The sequence below is a fragment of the Hippocampus comes genome, unplaced genomic scaffold (genome assembly GCF_001891065.2).
Source record: "Hippocampus comes isolate QL1 unplaced genomic scaffold, H_comes_QL1_v1.1 scaffold81, whole genome shotgun sequence".
In the NCBI taxonomy this organism is placed as follows: Eukaryota; Metazoa; Chordata; class Actinopteri; order Syngnathiformes; family Syngnathidae; genus Hippocampus; species Hippocampus comes.
In genome coordinates this window covers 773,026-777,706 of record NW_017806179.1, presented here as the reverse complement: position 1 = coordinate 777,706, position 4,681 = coordinate 773,026, and the positions used below count along the sequence as shown (strand labels likewise).

At 50.1% G+C, this 4,681-nt stretch overlaps 1 long non-coding RNA gene across 2 annotated transcripts in view; it reads left to right on the top strand.

Annotated features, from left to right (window-relative positions):
• LOC109532697 (uncharacterized) overlaps nt 1-4,681 on the top strand; it is a 17,643-nt gene that overhangs the window by 286 nt on the left and 12,676 nt on the right. The window lies entirely within an intron of this gene.

The following is a 4,681-nucleotide window of genomic DNA, read 5'->3' as shown; positions in this document are numbered from 1 at the left end:
GCGAGGGGGGGGTGAAAAGTATTCCGCGGCGAAATCTCCAGAATTTTTCATTATCGGCCCCACAAAACCTGCCCGCCCCGGCCGGCCGCCGCCGCCGCCGCCGCCGCCACATTCATCTTGGTGACGCGGGAATATGAGCGCGATCCGAATCAGGAGCGCGGCGGAATTTATGGAGCGCTGCGCCGCCTGCAATCGGGTGGCCTTTCACAAATAAGTAATGGCGGCGGCGTGTCCTCGTATCTCACGCCAGGAGCGCATCCATCTTTCCTTCTTTTTATTATTTCAAGCCCAATGTTTGATTTGGCCTCACCTGAGACGGAAAAAACAAAACCCGAGGCTTATTTAGATAGGACGACAGTGACACCGTATCATGTCGCGTTTGTCCAAGGGAAGGCGCATATTGGATTCAAAAAGGAAAAATGTCCCGGCTTGGTATTCGATTTACTCGTTTGTTTCCACGCTTTGAATCCATTCCACAAAGTCAGAGAAGAAAATCTCAAACAATGTTTCCCGCCGGAAATCTCCACTAAGTCCAAACCCCGCCCCCACATTGGCGGCACATCCGGTCAAAAGGTCGGCGAAGGCCACCAGTTTGGCCGCTCTTTGCTTTCCGTGCGACTTGTGGGTGTGGCCCTCTCGGGTTCCGCTTCGCCTTTTTTTTACCTGCCAATTTTTGACCTGAGATGGATTGGCGACCAGTCCGCTCCTTGACAAACTGCCAGGCGACCTTCCTTCCTCTCAACAGTTTTCTTCCACTTTGTCCGTTTCAACTTTTCAAAGTTTTGCCAACGAAAGAAAAAAATCCCGTTTAGGATCTGGCGCACTTTTTTTTTTTTTTTCTCCTCCTAATGAGTCTTTTCTTTGGAGCTTAATTAAAGTTTTTTTTTCTCTTTTTCATGTCTTTTGTTTCCGCGTCCCCCTCAGAGACGCCAAAGTCTTTTCCGCATGCTCCCTTTTTTTGCGTTGGGTTTTTCCCGCCCGCAAGAACGTCGATGTTATCTGCGGGTAATTTGCGCCGTCATTCCGAGAGGTCGCCGGTTGTCCCGAGCGACAAATTTTCCACTTTTGATTTCCTTCTCAACATCATTCCATGATTTGGAGCAGGTGAACGTGACCTCAGAACCAACGAAGCGACCAAATGAAAGGCGCCTCCCTCTTAAGATCCAATTAGATTGTCCAATGCAAAGTCAAGCTTTTTTTTTCCTCACCCCCCCCCCATTCATCTCCGTCATTTTTTGCACCGTAGCCCTCCTGCCGCAAAATAAAGCATCATCGTCATCAGAAGTGACGTGCGATATTTTGTCATTGTCGCCATTGAGTTGCCGTTGTTTGTTGCGAGCCTCAACTTCTCAAATCTTGGCTGCAATCGGTTGAGGTTTTTTTTTTTTTGGGGGGTGGGGTTGGTCTTGGTGGTGTGTCTCTCTGAACATGAAAGTGTGATTGTGACGATGCCTTTTTCCTGCCAACGGTGCTTTTTGGCATCCACGCTGTCAAAAGTGTGAAGTTTCTCGTGAAATTCGAAGAGACTTTCGCTTCGAGGAGAAGGCGCACCTCCCGAAACAGGAAGTGAATGACGCTGAGGTGAGATGATTCTCATGGCGGCCACCTCTCACTCACTTCATCATTTCTCCCTCCCCCCCGCGACAAAAAAGGAATTCCCAAAATGTGTCTTTTTAGGTTTTCACTTGCAAGGACTAAAGACGGGGTTGTTTTTGTGCTGCTGCTTTTTCGTTCAACCAAGTTGAAGGTGAATGATAAGATATTTTTTGGGGTTTTTTTTTTTTTGAAGTGCATGACTAAATAGGGTCAAAGGGAAATATTGCCGACCTACTTTGAAGCAGGAAGAGGAAGCTGACGTCATTCAAGATTTTGATCAGTTTTTTTTTTCTGCTTGATTCCATTTCTTGAATAAAAGTGACTCATAAAATAAGGAGAAAAAAGCAACCCTTGTGCGCAGAGACTCAAAGACTGTGGGTAGATATAAATTAGATGGGGTTTTTTTTGTTTTTGTCATCATGATGGAAGATCGATTTCGAAATTGGAGAGCATCGACTAGAAAACAGAAATGAGTCAAATGAGCATTCTCATGTGGTGGTATATCTTTTATTTTATATGTCAGTATTTGAAATTCAATAATTGCTCGATTCTGAATAACTTTGACTGCAAATAATACACCAAAAAAAAAAAAAGCGTCAGGGAAGGATGGGACACGCCCTGCCCGCTCTTGCGGCGGCGGCGGCGGCCTCTTCTCGGGATAATTATGGGTGCAAAATCCTTGTCATTGCAGCGGGAAGCTCTTTAGGTAGCGATTCACCCCCATGAATGGAAGCCTAATTAATCCACTTAATCTGCTGCATGAGATTATTGCGCACGCACGCACACGCGCGCACACGGATGGCCTGTCCCCGACAATGGAGGGCTGCTGATAAAAATAGATAGACCGCGATTGAAAAGGGCGGTGCGCGGTGTGATCGTATTGCGGGAGGAGGCAGGGGCACGCAGATAAAAGTATATAGTGCCCCCCCCGTGTTGCGCGATAAGGCGTCGAGCTCTCCGTCATTGAGACGGGCTGCAATAAAGGCGCGCCAAAAGGCGCCGGCTGGAAATATGACGAGGTGCGCTTCCTGTGATTGGAAAAGGCCACTTCCTGTTTGTGACGGAACGTGACGCCGCCGCCAGGAAAGCGCCATCAAAAGCGAGAGAAGATTCCTCGAAGATGCGAACGCCTCCTGGCTCTCGCTTTCGCTCACGCGTGGCTTTCCGCGACTTTGAGCGAGCTGGCGCAATGAGTCAAAATGATGAGCGCAACGAAAAAGCCGAGTCGACTTGACTTGAAAGCCCCAAATTGCTCAGCGCGGCGCACTCGAGCATATTTCGACGGAGAAAGTTTAGTCGCGTGAAATTTGGTGCGCGTGCCTATCGTGGGTGGATCCACCCTAAAAAAAAAAAAAAAAAAAAAGTCCTCCCCGAAAAAGCAGCGCATGTCTACCGGTCGGGTTTGAAGTGGACATCTCAGGAGCCCGTTGGCAAAGAGACTTTGACTGAGCAACACAGAATTTGCTTGTTGATCAGGAGCAGACCCGCAAAAAGTCATTTGACTCCCGATATGTTTTCATGCAGCCCAGGGATCCCGGCAATCCTTTCATCCGGTTTGGGTTTGGTTTTGTTTTGTTTTTTCAGTCAGGCCTCAGCAGCCGGTTTGACTCTGCGCCGCCAATTTTGGTGGGCACGTCTGTCATTGATAGGCCTGCAAAAAAAAAAAAAAAAACCCCAAAACCCAAAACCCCATGGGGAAGACGGCCGTTTTGTTTGCGAGTGGCCCCTCACGTGCCATTTTGGCTCTTCCTTCAAAGGGGAATGCCTCCCCCATACGCAGTCCCGATTTGAAGCCGGTGTCATGGCAGAAAGAAAAAAAACGCCGGTGTGTTATTTGGAGCACGCCGGCGCGCGCGCGCGACTCTTGTACGCGTGTCGTCGTCTGTCATAGATGTTATCACAGGTGACGCCGCGGATCCGTGATCAGGTCCGATTGGATGACGCTGGCCCAGATCGTTGATGCCAACCGTGTGTGTTTGGGAAGGGGCGGGGCTTAAGTGGGCGTGTGCGCAGTTGATATTTGGGCCGGCGCGATCGGCAAGCGCCCGCGGGGGTGTCGTCTCAGAGGCGCTCGAGCTTTGACACCGCTTGACACGTCTCGGACCGCAATCGTCAGTCGCAAAAGCGGCGGCGGCGTCGAGCGGGAGAGTTTCCGGCGAGCGCTTTCTCTTCTCGACGGTGTGCTTTTCAAATGTGGAAATAAGCCAGCACGTCTGGCGATCAAGGCGCCGATAATCGGCAGCAAATGGAAGCCTTTGTTTATTTCTTTCTTTTGCGAGCTTTCGTTCCCCCTCCCCGCGAGTTCAACTTCATTACGCCGCCAAACTCGCTCGCCAAATGACGGCGTCCGTATTGTAAATAAGCGGCGGAAAGTGTGAAATGAGTGATTAAATTGCGCGTTGCCCAGCGTGGCAAATGCCGGTTGATTGTTGACGAACGCGCGGCGTGAACATCGTCATTAAAATACAAATCGTGGAGAAGAGAACGCTGTTAAGATAGCCGCTGATTTAAGGGGCGAGAAGAGCACATCAAAAAGGGATTGGAATGGCCCAGACCATTTCTTTAATCCATCCGCCGGTGCGAATCCAGATGAGCGCAACGGTCGTTCGTTAGTGCCATCTAGCGCCGGAGAAAAAGTTGTTTGCTTGGAACGTTGCCACAAAAAGGCCTTTCCGGAAAACGTTTCAGCCTATGACACCGTGACGGGTGTGTCTTGGTTGGCCCGCTAGCTCCCCATTTTGTCCCGTTGCTCGTTAGACGGGCGAGAGACGACTTCCTCGGGGTCGCGTGACCACCGGTCGGGGGCGGGCGGGGCGGCGGGTGCGCACTTTGCACTCGGATTTGGCCCAGTAACAACATCGAAATGTCGTGCGGGTGGCGTGGCTCGAACGCGGATGAAGGCAAACGTGGAAACGAGCTCGGAATTTGGGACTTTGACTGTTTACAAACCGCCAATTGAGAGACAGAGTAGCCAAGGAGCTGAACATTTGGAATTTGGAATGCTTTGAAGAGGTGGCAAAATGTGGGTGAAGCGACTCGTGCCGTTCTGCCCGCTAGCAGCAAACAAAAACAAAACAAAACAAGA